Source organism: Phalacrocorax carbo (assembly GCF_963921805.1).
Source record: "Phalacrocorax carbo chromosome W unlocalized genomic scaffold, bPhaCar2.1 SUPER_W_unloc_1, whole genome shotgun sequence".
Classification (NCBI taxonomy): domain Eukaryota; kingdom Metazoa; phylum Chordata; class Aves; order Suliformes; family Phalacrocoracidae; genus Phalacrocorax; species Phalacrocorax carbo.
The window spans coordinates 2,046,905-2,069,298 of NW_026990243.1; the positions used below are offsets into that span (position 1 = coordinate 2,046,905).

A 22,394-nucleotide genomic window follows, 5' to 3' on the forward strand; every position below is an offset into this window, starting at 1 on the left:
CGTTCCAACTCATCTCCACTGGTTCCGCCTTTTATAACATTGTTCCATTGCATAGTCAATGAGCTGGTTTGCATGGCCACAGCTCCCACTCGGCAGTGGGGCGCATGCGCAGTATCGTCACTAGAGGGTGCTCGATGGTTCCAGAGGGTTCCAGGGGGTCCAAGCCCCCCTCCCATATGTTGTAAGATGACCCTGGGGCCAGGCGCATGTGCAGAGGACTGGGCCTATGTGCTCCAAGACAACAAGATATAGATATATATGTTCCTGCTGGGTAGAACTTCCTCAGTTGCTATCGTGGTGAAGCCTTGGTAGTCAAGCCATTCTGCCGACAATGTTGAGACAAGTTTCTAGTCCCTTACAGATGCCTGTGGTGGTTTAGCCGGCAACTCAGCCCCACACAGCTGCTCGCTCACTCCCCCACCGGTGGGGTGGGGGAGAGAATCAGAAAGATAAAAGCGAGAAAGCTCATGGGTTGAGATAAGAACAGTTTAATAATTAAAATAAAACAATAATAATAACAACATCAATAATGATGCAATGAAAAGGAAAATAACAAACTGCACATGACACAGCCGCTCTCCACCTGCCAACCCAATACTACCAGTCCCCAAGCCACAACCACCTCCCTCACATACCAGCTCCCCCAGTTAATATACTGGTCATGGCATCACATTGTATGGAATATCCCATTGGCCAGTTTGGGTCAGCTCTCTTGGCTGTGGACCTGCCCCTCCCAGCCTCTTGCCCACATGGCAGAGCATGGGAAGCTGGAAAGGTTCTTAACTACTATAGGTGCTACTTATCAACACTTAGCCCCTACTTAACAACAACTAAAGCATCAATGTGCCGTCAGCACTTTACCAGCTACAGTGAATAAAATTAACTCTATCCCAGCCAAAACCAGTACCATGCTGAACTCCTTTGCCCTCTGTCTTCATCCCCCACAGTTCTCACCATAACCAGATGAAGAAAGAACAAGGTTCTTGGAAATGGTTGAACATAGCACTCTTTCAAGGAGGCCTTTCCATTCCCAATTTGTGGTTGAAATGGGACAAGCCAGCAGATTCACGAGTGATCGGGCTTCACTGGAATATTAAATTGTTATGTTTAAGTTGCTCACAGTCAGCCCCATGGCATTTAAGATCCCTCAATAATTATATTTGTATTATTAGCTATGGTCTTTCCTTATACCACAAATTCTGTCCAATTATGCTGTTTTCAATGCTTCTTCCAAAGCCAGACATGGTTATTTTAGAATAAATATAAACATAATATAAATATATTTATGCTATATAAATATAAGCATAAATAGATGTTTATCTTGGAGAGGAGAAAAGCCTTGTAGGTATTCAGTCTAAAATGGATGCGTGTGTCAGATGCTTTTGGAAGCAAGGAATAACAGTGGTCAGAGTATGCCAGCTTGCACTCCCTTTCAGTGCCAGTCACACTGTGATTTCTTATGTTCAAGACATAATTTAATTAAATAATTTCCAATAGCTTAGAAAGTTAGAAAAGTCTTTAAAATGTCAATACTCTTGCCATCAAGTGTTTTGTCCTCTCTCATACTCCTAATAGATGTGTTATGTGGGTTGGCAGAAAATAACTTATTAGACCTCTCCTCATGACTATTTAAATGGGAAGTCAGCTTAATGCAACTGTTGCCAGTGATCCTAACTGCCTGAGAAAACATCACAGTTTTTTTGAATATCCTAATTATTCATTAGCTGAATAAACTTTTTCACGTGGGAATGTTTGGCCAAATTTGACCATATGGCCATTATGTCCCTAATATTCCTACACACAACGGAAGGTAACAGCTCTGCTGTAATACTCCATGGCCCTTATTTTCTCATGCTTCAGTCTGAAACTCAGTCTGAGCAAAACCACAACTGTCACCTACAGTGTCATTTACAGCTTTGTGCAAGGACACATTTCTTACAAGCAAATTTATGGAAAATTAATTCTATCATATTCCCAGTCAGACTCGGGGTGGAAGGAGAATAGATCTCAAGTCCCTTGTTCACTAACAAGAGCAACAGCTTTCTTTTTGAAAGATTGTGAGAAAACAACTTCAGCAATAATATTGCATCTTGCTGCTATGGTGGTTAAATAAATAAAATTATTCGTATGAGTATGCTAATACTCAGACATGTACTTCATTAGCTTGATGAAAAGAGTGCTATCTGCCTAATAAATAAATGTGTTCTTAAACAGTGCTTAGTTGTTATAATGAGTGATAGCCTACTTCACAGGTAACTGTACAGGAAGGGGTTTAGTGCTGTTTTTTAAAAAGATAGACCATTTTGTGCCATGTTAACCTATATATGCATGCTGCTTTCATTTTTTTTGCAGTAATAAGAATTTAATCTTATAAAGGCGTAAGAGGATTTTACTAGTTTTGAGTAAAGAATCCAGCTGAAGGCCAGCTTGTGGTTTATCTATGAGCAATTGGTGAGACCACTTATGTGAATAATTTTTCACTGGTTGTTAGAGTTTGTATTGTGGTCTGATGGTCATGAACAGTGAAAAATATTTACATTCCCAGGCTATTCAAATACAAGAATTAACTTCGTTGTACTATATCGATGTCCTATAAAACAGAATTGTGAATAATCTTTCCAACAAAACAAAAAAAAATGCATTCTATTTAAGACAAATCGAAATTAAGGATAGTTGGTGTATACTGTACCAAAATATCCTATGATTGTCTAATAAACTACAAGCTCTGTCACTCAAATCTGGTTTTTGATAGTTGTCTGCATGTACCTTTCACTTGTGAAAGATCATCTATAGATCATGCCAAATTTACTGCCATTTTTTCATACTCATTCCATGTGTAATACTTGATTCCTGTAGTTCTGCCAGTCTGGAAGCACTAGGGTTTGTGGTATTTTATGGTGATTGTATTTGCCAGCTAAGATTAAAACAATGGGATGAAATATCTCAGATGTGTATGCCCATGACATTAAGAAACAGCTATAGAAATTAACAATTTTAGCTGTTGGGAAGCATTTACTAATAAATTGCTTTGAAAGGTGAATATATTTCAGAACACGTTCTTAGATAAGAAATAGTGTCTTCAGGTTTTAAATAAAGAAAATATGGTAGACAGAGGTATGCTGTCTCAGGAAATTGATGCCAACTAAAAGGTAAAAGTGCGGTTTGGGGTTTTTCAGAGCAGGAAAATAGGTAATTTGAAAGAAATGCCACAGTTTCCTGGAATTTCTTCAATTTCTGCAAGTTTGATGCATGCTGTGTCTACCATATGGGAGTGGAAGGATTTAATCCCCCACTGTGTGAAGGGAAAAATCTGATACCTTTGAGGCTTAAGAATTTAGATGTGTTCATTAACATCATTAACAAAAGACCCACCAGGAGCCCGCAGCTCATGTGAGAGTGGCTGACAACACCTGGGCGGGGCCAGGAGCAATGGTGGCCAAGCCCTCCACACATATAAAATAAGCCCCTAGGGGGCGCTAGCGAATAGGGCAGGCAAACAGGGTGTGGCATGTCAGCAATGGTGTGGTGCGGCAGTTTGCATGGAAGGGTGCGCAGGAAGGGTGCGCAGGGAGGGCATTGTAGCTCTGCCAGCTTGACCAGGGAGCAATGGTATCCACCTGGCAGAAGGCCATGCCCTCTCTAAACTCTGCACCTGCTGTGACTGGCACAGCTTCCCAAACATAGCTCCAATGGGAACATGCTGCCACCCAGGTGTCAGACTGCAGGGTCTGCCCTACTCTTATGCCAGTACTGGATGGCAGTAGTGTGTACACCTGTGGGAGGTGTGCCCAGGTAGAGGAATACCTTTGCTTAGTGACAGAGCTCTGGGAGGAGGTGAGTATATTGAGGAGTATCAGGGAGTGTGAGAGAGAGACTATTGGAATCGTACCCTACCTTCCCTGAGACAGGCCCAACAGGCAGACAGGATGCATGACATGGAGGATCCCCTATCCTCTCTCCACCTGGCAGAACGTAGTGACTTAAGGGATAGGGGGGAATGGCAACAAGTTCCCACCCAGCGCAGCAGGTGCATCTCCTCCATGACTGCCTCACTGTTGGGTTTAACCTGGCAGGCAGTTAAACAACACACAGCCATTTGCTCACCCCTGCCCACCAAGGTGGGATGGGAAAGAGAATGGGGGAAAAAAATGAGTAAAATTTGTGGGTTGGGATAAAGACAGTTTAATAGGACAGAAAAGGAAGGGAAAATAATAATAATGATAAAAGAATACACAAAATAAGTGATGCACAATGCAATTGCTTACCACCCACCGACCAATGCCCAGCCAGTTCCCAAGCAGTGGTCACCACCCACTAGCCAACTCCCCCCAGTTTATATACTGAGCATGCCATCATATGGCATGGACTAGCCCTTTGGCCAGTTTTGGGTCAGCTGTCCTGGCTGTGCCCCCTCCCAGCTTCTCGCTGGCAGGGCACGAGAAGCTGAAAAGTCCTTGACTAGTGCAAGCACTACTTAGCAACAACTAAAACATCAGTGTGTTATCAACGTTTTTCTCATACTAAATCCAAAACACAGCACTATACCAGCCAGTAGGAGGAAAATTAACTCTCTCCTGGCCAAAACCAGGACACTCACTTCCCAGGTGCCCTTGCATAATAGGTACGAGGATCTGCAAATGGAACCGAACAATAACAAGGATGATGGTTCATCTTGGTTCACCAAGGTTAAGTTGGCCTATGCCCTGTGTCAAAACCACTTTCATAAAGAAAAAAAGACGAGTTATTGTCATATTGACATTGTCCCCTTCTGAGGGGAACAGAAGGTCCAATTTGCAGACCAGACTCACTTCTTAGGGAAGTCTGCTGCCTCCCTGGGGACCGGGTTAAAGATGTGAAGAAAAAGCTTCCTACCTTAGTACGGCCCTCGGATTATTATCCATTACTGATTTTTCATGTAGACAGCGACAAAGTTGCAATAAGAAGTCCAAGGGCAATCAAAAGACACTTCAGGGCCTTGGGACGACCGGTTAAGGGATAAGGAGCGCAAGTAGTTTTTTCCTCTGTCCTTCCAATTGCAGGGAGTGATGTTGGAAGAAACAGGAAGAGCCAGCAGATCAATACCTGGCTCCGTGACTGGTGTCACCAGCAGAATTTGGGGTTTTTTGTTCACAGGTCGGTCTACATACCACCAGGCCTGCTGGTGACAGAAGGGGTACACCTATCTCAAAGGGGGAAAAGGATCTTTGTGCAGGATTTATCAGGGCTCACTGAAAGAGCTTTAAACTAGATTTGAAAGGGGAAAAGGAATAAAACCAGGCTCACTAGTCATAAGCTATGGGGTGGCATGCCGATGTTAGAGGGACAGTGTGCTAGAGGGGTCCTTCAGCCTGCTCCACAATGTGCTGAGTACACTGGAGCACATTTGAAATGTCTCTACACTAATGTGCACAGTATCTTAGCCATCTCAGTTGCTGTAGGGGATGGAGATCCACGTGGCAGCAAAGACACAAGGGTTGTTGAAGTGTTATAAACCACGGAAGCACCTGAAAACAGTCAGATAGGAATTAGGGCTTCTCCCCAAAAAAAGGTGGCAGGATCAATAGTCCAACTGAAGTGCATCAACACCAATGCATGCAGCATGGGTGACAAACAGGAGGCATTGAAAGCCATTGTGCAGCTGGAAAACTATAATATAGTTGCAGTCACAGAAACATGCTGGGGTGATTCACACAACTGGAGTGCTGCAATGGGTGGCAATAAAATCTTCAGAAGGGATAGGCAAGGAAGGCGAGGCGGTAGGGTAGCCCTGTAGGTTAGGGAGTGTTTTGACTGTCTAGAACTTGATGATGGTGATGAAAGAGTCAAGTGTTTATGGGTAAGAATTGGCGTAAAGGACAACAAGGCAGATATCATGGTGGGAGTCTGCTATAGACCAGGATGAAGAGGCAGATGAAATATTCTGTAAGCAGCTGGGAGAAGTCTCACAGTCACTAGCCCTTGTTCTCATGGGGGACTTCAACTTACCAGATTTCTGCTGGAAACACAATGCAGAGGAGAGGAAACAGTCTAGGAAGTTCCTGGGAGTGTGTGGAAGATAACTTCCTGACACAGCTGGTCAGTGAGCCAACTAGGGAAGGCGCCCCGCTGGACCTGTTGTTTGCAAACAGAGAAGGACTTGTGGGTGATGTGGTGGTTGAACGCCATCTTGGGCACAGCGATCATGAAATGATCGAGTTTTCCATTCTCAGAGAAGTAAGGAGGGGGCATCAGCAGAACTGCTGCCTTGGACTTCCAGAAGGCAGACTTTGGCCTGTTTAGGGACTTGGTTGATGGTGTCAACCTGATGGGTTGTCATTTGTCCTGAAGGGCAGAGGAGTCCATGAAGGCTGGACATTCTTCAAGAAGGAAATCTTAAAGCTGCAGGAGCAGGCCTTCCCTATGTGCCAAAAGATGAGTTGGTGGGGAAGAAGACTGGCCTGGCTGAAAAGAGAGCTTTGGCTGGAACTCAGGGAAAAAGATCTAAGAGTTTATGACCTTTGGAAGAAGGGACAGGCAAGTCAGGAGGACTACAAGGATGTCATGAAGTTATGCAGGGAGAAAATTAGAAGGGCCAAATCCCAGCTAGAACTTAATCTGGCTACTGCTGTAAAAGACAATAAAAAATGTTTCTATAAATACATTAACAACAAAAGGATGGATAAGGAGAATCTCCAGCCTTTATTAGATGAGGGGGAAACATAGTGACAAAGGATGAGGAAAAGGCTGAGGTACTTAATGCCTTCTTTGCCTCAATCTTTAATAGTAAGACCAGTTGTTCTCGGGGTACCCAGCCCCCTGAGCTGGAAGACAGGGATGGGGAGCAGAATGAAGCCCCCATAATCCAAGGGGAAACGGTTAGTGACCTGCTACACCACTTAGACACACACACAAGTCTATGGGGCCAGATGGGATCCACCCAATGGTACTGAGGGAGCTGGCGGAAGTGCTCACCAAGCCGCTTTCCATCATTTATCAGCAGTCCTGGTCAACCAGGGAGGTCCCAGATGACTGGAGGTTAGCAAATGTGAGGCCCATCTACAAGAAGGGGCGGAAGGAGGATCCAGGGAACTACAGGCCTGTCAGCCTGACCTCAGTGCCAAGGAAGGTTACGGGGCAGATCATCTTGAGTGCCATCACACAGCACATACAGGACAACCAGGGGATCAGGCCCAGCCAGCATGGCTTCATGAAAGTCAGGTCCTGCCTCACTAACCTGATCTCTTTCTATGACAAGGTGACCTGCTTAGTGGATGAGGGAGAGGCTGTGGATGTTGTTTACATAGACTTTAGTAAAACATTTGACACCACTCCCCACAGCATTCTCCTGGAGAAACTGGCTGCTCACGGCTTGGGCAAGTGCATTCTGTGCTGAGTTAAAAACTGGCTGGATGGCCGAGCCCAGAGAGTGGTAGTGAATGGAGTCAAATCCAGTTGGGGGCCAGTCACAAGTGGTGTTCCCCAGGGCTCAGTTTTGGGGCCAGTCTTGTTTAATATCTTTATCAATGATCTGGACAAGGGGATCCCTCAGTAAGTTTGCAGATGACACCAAATTGGGTGGGAGTGTCGATCTGCTTGAGGGTAGGAAGGGTCTGCAGAGGGACCTGGACAGGCTGGATCAATGAGCCGAGGCCAGCTGTATGAGATTCAACAAGGCCAAGTGCTGGGTCCTGCACTTGGGTCATAACAACCCCATGCAACGCTACAGGCTTGGGGAAGAGTGGCTGGAAAGCTGCCCAGTGGAGAAGGACCTGGGGGTGTTGGTCAACACTCAGATGAGTATGAGACAGCAGTGTGCTCATGTGGCCAAGGCGGCCAACAGCATCCTGGCATGTATCAGGAATAGTGTGGCCAGCAGGACCAGGGAAGTGATCGTCCCTTTGTACTCCGCACTGGTGAGGCCACACCTCGAATACTGTGTTCAGATTTGGGCCCCTCACTACAAGAAAGACATTGAGTTGCTGGAGTGTGTGCAAAGAAGAGCAATGAAGCTGCTGAAGGGTCTGGAGAACAAGTCTTATGAAGAGCAACTGAGGGAACTGGGGTTGTTCAGCCTGGAGAAGAGGATGCTGACGGGAGACCTTATCGCTCTCTACAACTACCTGAATGGAGGTTGTATTGAGGTGGGTGTTGGTCTCTTCTCCCAAATTACTAGTGCTAGAACAAGAGGAAATTGCCTCAAGTTGCACCTGGGGAGATTTAGATTGGATATGCGGAAAAATTTCGTCACCGAAAGGGGTGTCAAGCATTGGAACTGGTTGCCCAGGGAAATGGTTAAGTCTCCATCCCTGGAGGTATTTAAAAGACGTGTATATGTGATGCTTAGGGACATGGTTTATTGGTGGACTTGGCAGTGCTAGGTTAATGGTTGGACTTTATAATCTTAAAGGTCTCTTCCAAACGAAACGATTCTATGATTCTTTTCCATGAAAGATAAACATGTGCTCAGCGGTCAGTCAGCCTGTAAGTGCTTTAGTGAATGAGATTAATTTAAGGAAACATAATATTAAGCGCGTGCCTAAATACTTGGCTGACTAGTGCCTACATTAAAGAGCAACCTTCACAGCAATTTTTCCTGCCATGGCCTGGCCTGACCTGCCCTACAAATTACAGAAGTCTGTGCTCATCCTGGCAGCTTTCTCCTGTCATTATGTCACTGGAGTGGGATAAGCAGGACCCATGGGATAGCACACTATGACAAGATACAAAATATAATGTGTGGAAGACGATCCAAAGCATCTTTTCAGGACATGTTTATCTGGTGCTTGTTTCAAGCCCATCTCTCTGCAAATGCTTTCTCCATTTCCACATTTTTATCAGATCCATTTAAAGTTAAACATTGTGGCCACACATTAGAAATTACTGCAGTGCCAAAGAATGCTAATGAAACTGAAATGGTAAATCATTCAAGAATGTCCTGTCTAAATTCCTACTGTATTTTCATCAAAGAGTAACAGAGAAAACATCCCAGAAAAAACATCCAGGAAGCAAGTGAAGTGAAAATAAATTGTTCATTTATGCTGTGCACCATAAGATAGCTGAGCAAGAAGTTTCTAGATTAGTTTTAAACTCGTTTTCACCTAATTGTTTCTGGAAAGCACTTGCACCTTCAGAAGGCAGTGCTTGCACCTTCAGAAGACATGATACTCCTATATTTTCTTGTGCTCTCACATCAGATGTCTCTGCAGGCCCTACATGAGAGCATTTTAGGCACTAAGGAAAGTAGAGCAGCTGAGCACAGGGGAATGATATAAAAAGAGGTAGTACTTTTGGATATATTTTTTTTAACATAGAATCATTAAGTTTGGAAAAGACCTTAGGATCATCAAGTCCAACCATCAACCCAACATCACCATGCCTCCTAAACCATGCCCTGAAGTGCCACGTATACAACTTTTTTTTTAACACCTCCAGGGATGGTGACTCAAACACCTCCCTGGGCAGCCTGTTCCAATGCTTGACAATACTTTCGGTGAAGAAATTTTTCCCAATATCCAATCTAAACCTCCTCTGACACAGCTTGAGGCCATTTCCTCTCGTCCTGTCGCTAGTAACTTGGGAGAAGTGACCATGTTTGTAACATGTTTGTAAACACCTAGCACAGTAAAGTATGTGAATAATAAAAGCAGGAGCAATAATAACATTTCAAGGAAAGAGTGGGTTATTTGCTAGCTAGGTGCCAGGCAAGGCTAAGACATGCCTTGAAAAAATTCTCACTGGCTGCTTTGAAATACAGCTGTTAGGAGAGGGTGAGACTGCTCTGGGGGGGGGAAAGGCTGAAGTGGGGACAAGATGAAGTGCCAGAGATGAGGGAGGAAACTTTGAGCCCTCCCAGAACATTCTCAGAAGTCTCACTCCTGCTTCACACAATGAAGGAACATAACTATTCCCCCTTTGCTACCCCAGGTGAGACACAAGTGAAACAGAAAAGTAATCATCATATTTTGTACCTGTCAGATACCTCTTTTTGTAGCTAAAAGATAAAGCAAAATTTTAAAGCTTTCATGTTTATTGCAAATATATGAAATCTAAGGTTTATATACAAGACCCTTGCTGAAATTCTGGTACTAATTAAAATTTCTCAACATTATCTATATTCACATATTACTGTAAAACATTAAAATGAAAGATCATGCTCTTAAACATAATAAATCCAGCCAATGAAAATGAGCAAGAAGGAGGTAAAGACCAGCATTATTCCTAACAGAAATTGTAGAAATAGCTTTTCCATGTTGTTCTGGTACTTCTGAATGGAAGTCCAAGATGGAAATCAGCCATAAAAATCTATTTCTTATACAAATACTTATTAAGAAATACCTAGACTATATAATCTATAAATACATATAATCTGCGCTGATTCTGCAATGTCAGTTCTGCAACATCAGTTCTGCAACATCTGGTTTCATTTTCTTTCAAGTAGACATTCAAACCCTACTAGATGTATCATGACTATAAAAGCTGTTATGAATAATTTCTGACTGTGATATACGATCATAATAATAATAATAATCTCATTCTGCATTTGTTTTGAAGGTGTGAGAGGCTGATCCTTGCTAAGAAGCTAACTGTATCCCTTTAAAAATGTTGATAGCTGATTATTATCAGAAACAATAGATATTTAAAAGATGCATTGAGCTTTTGCAGATATCAAAGATGAGTTAAAAAAGGCATTTGAATGTGTCGTGCTTCAGCCTCAGTTGACAAATAAACACCATGCAGCCGCTTGCTCACTCCCCCCGCCCCTGTGGGATGGGGAAGAGAATCAGAAGAGCAAATGAACTTGTGGGTTGAGATAAGCACAGTTTAATAATTACAATAAAATTGTAATTATAATAATGACAATAATGATAATATAATAAAATGGAAAAGGAAAAAAAATATAAACAGAAGCACAAATGATACAGCTGCTCACCACCCGCCGACCGACACTGCCCATCCCCGAGGCACGATTGCTGCCTCTCTCCCCTGGCCAGCTCCTCCCAGTTAACATACTGGGCATGACGTTACAGGATATGGACTATCCCTTTGACCAGTTTGAATCCGCTCTCTTAGCTGTGCCCCCTCCCCTCCTGGCTTCTTGTGCACTCAGCAGAGCATGGGAAGCTAGAAGAGTCCTTGACTAGTACAAGCACTACCTAGCAACAGCCAAAACACTGGTGTGTTATCTCAACATTTTTTTCATGCTAAGTTCAACGCACAGCACTGTGCCAGCTGCAGTGAAGAAAATTAACTCTATCCCAGCTAAAACCATGGCAGAATGCATTACAGTATTTGAAAATATTGAGAAAATTATTTCAAGGTCTCTGCTACTGTGGTGGGTTGACCTTAGCTGGCTGTCAGGTGCCCACCAAGTCGCTGTATCTCTCCTTCTCCTCAAAGGAACAGGAGAAGAAAATGCGATAAAAGGCTCGTGGGTCGAGATAAGGACAGGGAGATCACTCAGTAGTTCCCATCACAGGCAAAACAGACTTTGCTTGGAGAAATAAATTTCATTTATTGCATGTCAAAATCAGAGTAGAATAATGAGAAATAAGAACAAATCTAAAAACACCTTCCCCCACCCCTCCCTTCTTCCCAGGCTCAGCTTCACTCCCAAATTTCTCTACCTCCTTCCCCAATTGGCACATGGGGATGAGGTACGGGGGTTGCAGTCAATTCATCACACTTTGTTTCTGCCTCTCCTTCCTCCTCACACTCTTTCCCTGCTTGAGTGTGGGGTCCTACACACAGGAAACAGTCCTTCACAAACTTCTCCAATATGGGCCCTTCCCATGGGCTGCAGTTCTTCAAACTGCTCCAGCACGGGTCCTTTCCATGGGGTGCAATCCTTCAGGAACAGACTGCTCCAGTGTAGGTCCCCCATGGGACCAAAGATCCTGCCAGGAACCTGCTCCAGTGCAGGCTCTCCACAGAGTCACAGCTTCCTTCAGGGCACACCCACCTGCTCTGGAGTGGGGTCCTCCACAGGCTGCAGGTGGATATCTGCTCCACCATTAACCTCCATGGGCTGCAGCGGGACAACCTGTCTCACCGTGGTCTTCACCACAGGCGGCAGGGGAATCTCTGCTGTGGCATCTGGAGCACCTCCTCCCCCTCCTCCTTCACTGACCTTGGTGTCTGCAGAATTGTTTCCCTTACATATTCTCACTCCTCTCTCCCAGCTGCTGTTGCGTAGCAGTTTTTACCCTTTTTAAATATCTTATCACAGAGGCACTACTGATTGGCTTAGCTTTGGCCAGTGGCGGGTCCATCTTGTTGCTGGCTGTAACTGTCTGCATCCGACATGGGGGCAGTTTCTGGTATCGTGCCACAGAAGGCACCCTGCAGCTACCAAAACCTTGCCACATAAACCCAATACACATTCCCACATATGGTGCCCCAAAATATATTTCCTAAAATTGTAGTAATAATTTGGGGTTTCGGGTTTTTTTGGCTCTATGTTTGCTAAAAGGAAAACATTCCAACACAATGAGAGATTGTTTGGTGTGAGGTAAACAGCATTTGGAGTGAAGATCAAATGAACAGAAAGTCTAGAACATGTTTTCTTTTGCTCAAACTATTTAAAGTTAACTCTAGTTTTTTATCCCTTGATCTCTAATTGAAAATTGATTCAAAATGTAAGGTTGCTGAAAAGCTCTTTAAATCATGCACATATTGCTGTTGACATCAAGTAGCAATATTGGCAGCCATTAATCTTTTAGTAATATATTTATCTTTTTCCTATGATTATTTCTGAAACATAAAATGTGTTGCCACTCTATTGTTCCTACCTATGATTTGGGAAAGGCAGAGCCTTAAAGATCAAAATGATGAGTAATGTATAGTTAAAACAATTGATCCAATGAAACAATATCTCACAGAAACTGCTGCTATCATCATGATGTGACAACCATTTATTGTTAGAAAGCATAAATTCTTGCTTAAAGGACATGGATAATGTTTTCTAAATCACTCCTTGCTTTACTGACTTTAAACTGGGAAACTATAGGCCAGTCAGCCTCACCTCCATCCCCAGAAAGGTGATTGAGCAGTTCATCCTGGAGGTCATCTGCACACATCTAGAGGACAAGAAGGTTATCAGAAACAGTCAAAATGGATTCACCAAGGAAGATCATGCTTGACCAACCTGATAGCCTTCTATGATGGTGTGACTGGCTGGGTCGACAAAGGAAAAGCAGTGGATGATGTCAGTCTTGACTGCAGTAAGGCATAAGATCCTCAGAGGCAAGCTAAGGAAGTGTGGGTTGGATGAGTGGACAGCGAGGTGGATAGAGAACTGGCTCAACAACAGAACTCAGAGGGTTGTGATCAATGGAGCAGAGTCTAGATGGAGGCCTGTCACTAGTAGTATTCCCCAGGGGTCTGTGCTGGGTCCAGTCCAGTGCTGTCACAGGAGGCCACATTCACTTACTCCACAATTCCCCCTTCTTTTTCAGCTATCAATATGGTTTTCAGAGAATTAAATATTAAATGTTGTAAGCATTGTAATAAGCATGGGATACAGATAACAATACACAAAAACATTCCAATGCAAAAGATTACATACTTCACAAGGTTTTTTACCCATCCGCCCAGACCTAACCCACTAAAGAGCTGATCAAGCCAATGCCAATCACTATCCATTTGCAATTTCTGCAGGTTTTGTTCTAGCTGCTGAATACTTTTCTGAATAGATTCAGAATGAGAGAGTCTTGGTTTATGGCTTTTGCCAGTGTTAGCCAAACATTGTTAGACAATGGCAGCTTGGGTAACCCTGGCCAAGAACATACCCTGTTATATGAACAGATTATAAATACAATCAACAAACAGAGCGTCTTTATTTTCCTTTAGCAGATTTTGGTTCTTCCTATGCAGAATTTTCTGTTGAGGGTTGATACCGATACAGCTGGACACAACGGGCTGGGATCCAGTGAGGTCCTGACCCTGTGGAGACACAAGAATAACCTCTCCCCCATGTAATTAGGGGGAAGGGACCCTCCATTATCCCAGATTCTAAATTTCGTACGAGGACCTGCGCCTTTCCTTCAATGCTCTGCTGGTCTGTTTGCAGAGGGAGATAATGTTGGCTAATGGGGGGACTTGTATCGGAAAATTTCAAAAATTTAAGGACATACAGTGCTTTTGCTAAACGCTCTTGTGGAGTTAAGGTTCCAGCTCCCCCGCTTTGCTGTAGCAATATGTATTTTAAGGTGCTATGTGCTTGTTCAACGATGGCTTGCCCTGTGGGGGAGTGAGGAATACCTGTGATGTGTTTCACCCCCCCAATCTTGAAAAAAGGTTAGTAGACAATGTAAAATATAGGCTGGGCCATTATCAGTCTTAATTATGCATGGGATACCTAAGGATGCAAGGCACAGGTAAAGTGTTTGATTACGTCTCGGGCTCTTTCTCCGGTATGACACAAAGCGAAAATTGCTCCCGAGAAGGTATCAACAGAAACGTGAATATATTTCAAGTGACCAAATGTTGGAAAACGAGTAACATCTGTTTGCCATCATTCTAAGGCAGTCAATCCCCTAGGATTAACGCCTGCATGTGATGTTGTGCTACAGAAGAACTGGCAGTCTGGACAAGCACTAATAATGTCACGGGCTTGTACAGACGTCAAAGAAAACATTTTTTGTAATGCTTTCACATTTTGGTGAAAAACCACATGGGAAATCCGGGCTTGTTCCATCATATTGGGAAGTACTTGAACAGGCATGGTCCGAGCATCTGCTCGCCGGTTGCCTTCAACCAAAGGGCCAGGGAGAGTTGTATGCGCTCTAATATGCATAATAAAATAAGGTTCTTCTCTGTCATTCAAAAGGCGGGACAGCTGGAATAGATAGTGGAATAACAGCGGATGAGAAACGTCCCGCAAACATGCATTTTCTAAACGAGACACGAGCCTGGCTACATAAGCTGAGTCTGTTCCAATACTGGGGGGTTATTGCCAAAGTTGAAAAGCTCGGACTACTGCAGCAAGTTCCACAATTTGTGGAGAACCATCAGCATGGCTGATATCTGACAACCAAGTTTGAGTACATGGATCTTTCCACACAATAACTGCCCAGCCGGTTCGACCTGATCCATCAGTAAATAAGGTGAGGGCTGAGAGAGGTATATGGCTTCTGTTTGGGCTTTCATATAATATAAAGTCGTGTTGGGTCAACTTGTGGCTCGGGTTATGATTATCTAGCTGACCAGGAAGGTCTACTAAAGCTGTTTGAAAGTCTAGAGAATTTTGCATCAAATACTGTAACATATGTGACGACACTGGTACAATGATACTGGCAATATCTTGTCCTGCTAATACTCTGAGTCGTTGTCGTCCTTTCATAATTAGCAAGGCGAACCTTTCAGGATGTGTCATGACGGTCTTATGTAACTGATTAGCAAGAAATATCCATTCAATTATCACTAAGGGGTCATTGCGTGTTACAGCCCACTGATAAAGCAGTGCATATGGCTGGGTAGATGGATTCAAGATGACTAGTTGAAAGGGTCATTCAGGACAGATGTGATCTGCTTGACAAGAAACGATAGCGTCAGAAACCTTTGTAAGTGCCACCGTCGCTTCAGGGGTTAAACCGCGAGGTGATAAAAGCTCAGGGTTGCCTTTCAATAGCGAAAATCAAGGGCTTAGACCTAACAGAGGTCAAACCCAAATAATAGTACCTAAGAGTTTCTGTAAATCATGAAGGGTCTTGACATTAGTTTGGATTTTTACATGTTGTGGCCTGATTTTTTGTTCTGTTATTCTCCACCCTAAATACTGTCATGGGCTCACCTGTTGAATCTTCTCTGGTGCAATTTGCAGACCAGCCTGCTTTATTTGGTGGGATGCAAATGCTAAGGTCATTCGCACATATTCATCAGATTCATCAGATTCATCAGATTCTGCGGCTCTAAGGATATCATCCATATAGTGACAGATAAGTGCTTCAGCAAATTGTTCACGTACTGGGGATAAGGCTTTCGCTACAAACCACTGACATATCGTAGGGCTATTTTTCATGCCTTGTGGCAACACTACCCAATGATAGTGTTTGTGGGGCTCACTAATATTAATGGAAGGGACTGAAAATGCAAATTTAGGGGCATCATTAGGATGCAAAGGAATTGTGAAAAAACAGTCTTTTAAATCAATAATAGTAACATGCCAATTGCGGGGGATCACGGCAGTTGACAGCATGCCTGGTTGTAGCACACCCATATCCTCCATTACAGCATTAATTTTCCTTAGGTCATGTAAGAGACGCCATTTACCATTTTTCTTCTGAATGACAAACACAGGTGAATTCCATGGACTAGTGGTAGGTACTATGTGTCCTGCACGTAATTGGTCGTCAACTAATTCGTGTAAATGGCGCAATTTGACAACAGGCAGGGGCCACTGTTCCACCCATACCGGAGTTTGTGTTGTCCATGTCAATTCTAAGGTGGCTTGCGCCATAGTGGCCCTCAGGATAAATTTGACCCAATTTGCACCCCCCACTGACTCATACAGTCCCGTCCCCATAATGTAATTGGTGTTGCTAATACAAACAGGCACATCAACGCTAGATGTTTGTCAGGCCCTTCGATTAATATCCTGTTTTTACTCTGCAAAGGTAAAGCATTCCAGTTAAAGCTTCCCCAAGTTGCACCGGAGGCCAGTCTTTGGGCCACAGTTCTTTAGAGATGACGGTGACATCAGCACCAGTGTCAATAACACCAGCTAATCAGATAGATTTCTTGTCTTTCGCTGTCAGGGTACAGCGCAGCATGGGGGGCGTGGCACTCACTGGGCCCACAATATATGCGGGGCTCCTGTTGATCCAAAGCCTTGACACCCTCGTACTGTGTTAGTGGTTTGTGGGTGATGGGCATTAAAGTAGACTAACTGGGCTATTTGTGAGCCTTGCACAATAGTGCAGGGTGGGGTGGGAGTCCAGGCCATAATTTTGATTTCACCAGAGTAATCTGAATCAATAACGCCGGGTAAAACAAATAGCCCTTGCAGGGTTGTAGACAATCATGGGGCAGCAGGGTAAAAGATTTCATGATTGACCCCAACATGTTCCTTGAATATGGGGATCCCAGTCCATATTCTATCACTCCTCATCGCATTTCCTTAATAATGGAAAAGTTAAGTCCTTCCCATCTCGGTTGTTGATTGGCATCATAGATGACAGGGGCTATGCTCTTCTCGGCCAGCTCATGACCCCCAGCAGCTAATGCCTCTCTACGGATTGCTTGCCATTGATCATGTGGGTCGGGGGGTACAAATCAGGTTCTTTCTCTGGGTCATTGGGTCCATGATCAAATGGGTCATCAGGGTCATCATCACTGTTCGAGAACCCTAGGTAAACTTGAGTCTTACATCAGGTGCCTTTCCTTTTTTCTGGGACCTCGGATTTAGCTGGCATTGGTGGGGCAGTAGGTAGGGCGGTTTCACGGGGAGCGGCAGACTCACACTCTCTGGCATCTCGGTAACTAGCTTCCTGCTTGCGCATAAGCTCTAATATTTGTCTCCAGGGAGTTAAGAGCTCTGCCGCAATTTTATCCGACCTTGTTGCTCTATCCCACAATTTAACTCCTGCTTTGTCCCAAGTTTCAGAGTTAAAAATGTTAACTGCATCGACCCCCTCACAGTTCATCGATACTGTCATGGTTTCAGCTGGGATAGAGTTAATTTTCTTCACTCTAGCTGGTATAGTGCTGTGCTTTGAAATTAGCATGGAAAAAAACCCTGTTGAGATAACACACAGATGTTTAGGCTGTTGCTGGGCAGCGCTGATACTAGTCAAGGACATGTCTAGCTTCCCATGCTCTGCTGGGTGCACAAGAAGCCGGGAGGGGAGGGGGCACAGCTAAGAGAGTGGATTCAAACTGACCAAAGGGATATTCCATATCATGTAACGTCATGCCCAGTATGCTACCTGGGAGGGGCTGGCCGGGGGAGGGAGGGAGCAAGCGCGGCTCGGGGACGGGCAGCGTCGGTCGGTCGGCGGGTGGTGAGCGGTTGTATCGTTCGTGTTTCTGCGTTTTTGTTCCCTGTTTTCCCTTTCCTTCCTTTTCCCTTTTATTATATTAACATTACTGTCATTATTATCATAATCATTTATCATCATCACTCTATTGTAGTTATTAAACTGTGCTTATCTCAACCCACAAGTTCTTTTGCTCGTCCGATTCTCTTCCCCATCCCACAGGGGTGGGGGGGGGAGGTGAGCGAGCGGCTGCGTGGTGTTCAGTTGCCAGCTGAGGCTGAACCACGACAGTCTATTTTTGGCGCCCAACGTGGGGCGAGAAGGGTTTGAGATAATAACAGTTGCTGGTCACAGCATTGATTCATCTGCTCGCAGTATTAGTGTGTCCAGTCTTTACCATGCTGATTGTAAAGTACATGTTAAAACTTGCTGTTGGTTCTGTCAGTTGGCTGTGCTCTGCAGTGATTAGAGATATTTTGCCTAGGAGACTTGTTATTAAAACACTGGCCTTGACTGTTATCAGTTATTTAGGTTTTGCATGGAAGCCGTTACTGTACTACAGCTACCACCTCATGGAGGCAATTAGCAATTATACCTCCTCCTCTGAGGAGTTTTTTATGGAGGAAATACAGAATGGCACCGTAGCTACCATCTCATGTAATGTCTCCTCCCTCATTACAACAACTTTTCAGTATCTTGAACATCCTTGTGTAGTTAAGATACATCTGTTGATATTGCTTTGGCAGGTGGTATCAGATCTGTCTAAGGTTAGTAAGCGAGTTAAGAATATAATCCAGAGATCTGTCCCAAGGCTCGATAGCTATGCGTGGCAGGGTATGTGGGAAAGTATGGGCAAATGCCTAAGGCGGTGGGCACCCCCTGTGGTGTGGGACTTCACCCCTGAACAAGTGCAGAATCCTGAAAAATTAATAGAACATTTGGAGGAAATATGTTGTCACCCTGGCAATTCCAGAGACATACAGATCACTGCCATGTGCTGGGGTCTGGCTTATGCCTATCGAGCCCTATTTAACACTATTCAGTACCCCCAAGGGAAAGAGAAGGGAACTACTCCGAGCCCCGTGACAAGCACTGCGGCCACCCAGACCCTCACGACAGACACTGCAGCTACTCCAACCCCAGCGACAAGCATTGTGGCCACCCAACCCGCCGCGACAGAGACTGCAATTACTCCAACCCCGGTGACAAACACTGCGGCCACCCAACCCGCCGCGACAGAGACGGCAGCTACTCCAACCCCGGTGACAAGCACTGCGGCCACCCAACCCACTGCGACAGAGAATGCAGCTACTCCAACCCCGGTGATGAGCACTGCGGCCACCCAACCCGCCGTGACAGAGAATGCAGCTACTCCAACCCCGGTGACGAGCACGGCGGCCACCCAACCCGCCGTGACAGAGAATGCAGCTACTCCAACCCCGGTGACAAGCACTGCGGCCACCCAACCCGTCGCGACAGATACTGCGGCTGCTCCAACCCCGGTGATGAGCACGGCGGCCACTCAAACCCCCACGACAGGCACTGCAGCTACTCAAACCCCAGTGCCAAGCGGTGCAGCTGAACCAGAGGACCAACCTGTGCCAGTATCAGTCGCCCCTATACGCAAGAAGAAATCATGGAAGAGAAAGTCAACTCGTTTAGAAAGAGATTACGATGAACCAGGGCCATCACGAGAAGAGGAGGAGGAGGAGGAACCATGTGTACAAGAAACGGAAACTACCCGATCTCTATCCTTGAGTGAGTTGCAGGATATACGGAAAGATTTCGGGCGTCATTCAGGTGAGCACGTTATCACCTGGCTGCTCCGATGCTGGGATAATGGGGCCAGTAGTTTGGAATTAGAGGGGAAGGAAGCCAAACAACTGGGATCCCTCTCTAGGGAAGGGGGCATTGATAAAGCAATTGGAAAAGGAACACAAGCCCTCAGCCTCTGGAGGCGGCTCCTGTCCGCAGTGAGAGAGAGGTATCCCTTCAAGGAAGATATTGTATTTCGCCTAGGAAAATGGACGACCATGGAGAAAGGCGTTCAGCATCTAAGGGAATTAGCTGTGCTTGAGGTGGTTTATGGTGACCTGGACGATCAACGGTCCTCCAAAGATCCAGATGAAGCGGAGTGCACACGACCCATGTGGCGGAAGTTTGTACGGAGCGCACCATCCTCGTATGCAAACTCATTGGCAGTGATGTCCTGGACAGATACCCACTTCAAAATTCTCTTTAATGACTGTGGTTCGATATCAGCCTTGTGTTTTCATAGAAGTCCCTCCATTAGGCTCAGTACTGACTTCGGATGATATATTACTCCCCATAGTTTCCCACAGCTCACCTCAGTCAATGAGGGATTGCAGCCGGCTCCTGCTTCCTTTCAGCAGCACTTCAGTCCTGTGGGGCTCACCACCGGTTCACCTTCTTAGGTCGATTCATCGCTCCTCACACAGGGCACCATTTGTGGCGATTCATGACACGGACTCCGTATTCATGCACAAGCAAAGCCAAAGTCATTTATTCACAAAAAAGCAGCCTTAATATAGTCTGCCTCCTGAGCTAGTATTTTTCCCTTCTCTCCACCTCTGGATGTGTTCTATCACACTAGCTCCATATATGGTATAAACATAGATAAGCGTGCTCTCCTGCTTTGGTGCTCCAGCTGTGCCCCGACCTTCTGTCCCGCATATCAAGGCCTCAGTTCTGTGTTTTTGTGGGTTGTTTATCTATCCCATGGCTTGCATCCAATAAGGGCGATGAGGTCTCCAGTGCTGTCACGGGAGGCCACATTTATTTACTCCACACTGACCGGGAATAAGTTTAGACTAAAATTAGAAGCAAGTTTTTGCCAAGAAGTGAGACATTGTTGACCATCCTTTCCTGTAGGACTAATGATATGGAGACATAAACTTTGATCTGTGTATGAAAAGGGACCACGTACTAAGACTGGATGCAGGAGGCATCCAGTCCAACAGTCCAAGAAGATGTTTCTGATCTAACACTGTTCCTAACACTGACCCCAAAATAGCATTCTTGATAAAATTAGACAACAATGAAATATTTTGAGATAGTAATTCAGGATACTTAGGGTTTTCAAATTATGAGGTTTAGAATTTATTTCAGATTTACAATCAACAGAGATTGGCTCCAAATTTAAGAAAAATTCCTAAAAGGTATAATTCAGAAAATACATTTCATAGAGTTATTTCTGACCATGTGATAAAAAATATTATTAGTGTAAATTGTAGAATCCACACCACCAGTATGGTTAAAAATATGCGAATTCAAAGGATACCCTTCAGTCCACAATCTCTTTATAGTCTTCATATTCTCTCACTGTTTAAAGGCACTTCTCCTATTTCTGGAGTGCATTAGATCTTCTGCTGGAACTGCTCATCAGTAACTGCTCTCAGTGTAACATTTGTGTACCAAAGTGATTCAGTACAAAAACTAATTTATAGGGTCTTAAAACTTGCCATATAGGTACTCCTTGATATAAAAGCAGTTATCACCTGGTGTTATCGTGCTTCTCTGTCTCACTAGCATGCCTGGATGGATTCTTTGAGCTGAATTATCAACTTTACAAATTTGGGAAATGTAGGGCTGCTGAAAGTGAACTTGTTGCAGACCTCTGATTCTGTACTTCCTGTACAATCTAGTCCCAGTTTAAGCAATGTCTAGAATGACCTTCCTTTTTGTTCCTGTTGAATTGATTATTACATTTCTTTTGGGTCCAGAAGAAACTCTCCTCCTCTCAAACAATAAGCATATGCTCTGCTAACTACTACATAGAGCGTTAGAGTAAGCACCAGACACATTTGTACTAATCCATTTTCCTTATAGAAGATGGATATTTCCTATGCATGCAAAATGTTTGTCTTGGTTTCGCCCCAGCCGGCAACTAAGCACCACACAGCCGCTCGCTTACCCTCCCCCTCACTCACCCTCCCCATGTCACAGGAGGCCACATTCACTTGTTCCACACCTAGAGACATTCAAAACCCACCTGGATGCATTCCTGTGCCCCTTGCTCTAGGTGTCCCTGCTCAAGGAGGGGGATTGGACAAGATGATCTCCAGAGGTCCCTTCCAACCCCTACCATTCTGTGATTCTGTGATAATAATATTTACAACAATCTAACCTGAACAGATAAAATATCTTTTTATTGCAGCCTAATGAAAGAGAAGCCTTGGTTTAAGGAAAAAATGTCACGTAGGATCTTGCAGTATTGGAGGTGGCAAAGCTAATTGTTTTTCCCCATTTGACTTGCACCTTTCTCCATGCTCTCCTGATAGAAATGCTATTTCAGTAAGGTGCCAGAGTATATAATTCTTGATAGCGTGCCTTTATATGCACAAATAAACTGTATAAGTTTTTTATTTTTGTAGACTTCTTACAAGTGCTAATGGAATCAGAACAAGATACTACCAAAAA

The 22,394-nt window shown here is 44.4% G+C and overlaps 1 long non-coding RNA gene across 1 annotated transcript; it reads right to left on the minus strand.

The window, feature by feature from the left end:
- Positions 1-9,149: 9,149 nt before the first annotated feature.
- LOC135310814 (uncharacterized) lies at positions 9,150-20,718 on the minus strand. The gene is made up of 3 exons (XR_010370813.1): positions 20,302-20,718; positions 13,001-13,055; positions 9,150-10,739 (listed from the first exon to the last, which is right to left on the minus strand). It is a non-coding gene; the product is annotated as an uncharacterized LOC135310814 (long non-coding RNA).
- Positions 20,719-22,394: the final 1,676 nt, after the last annotated feature.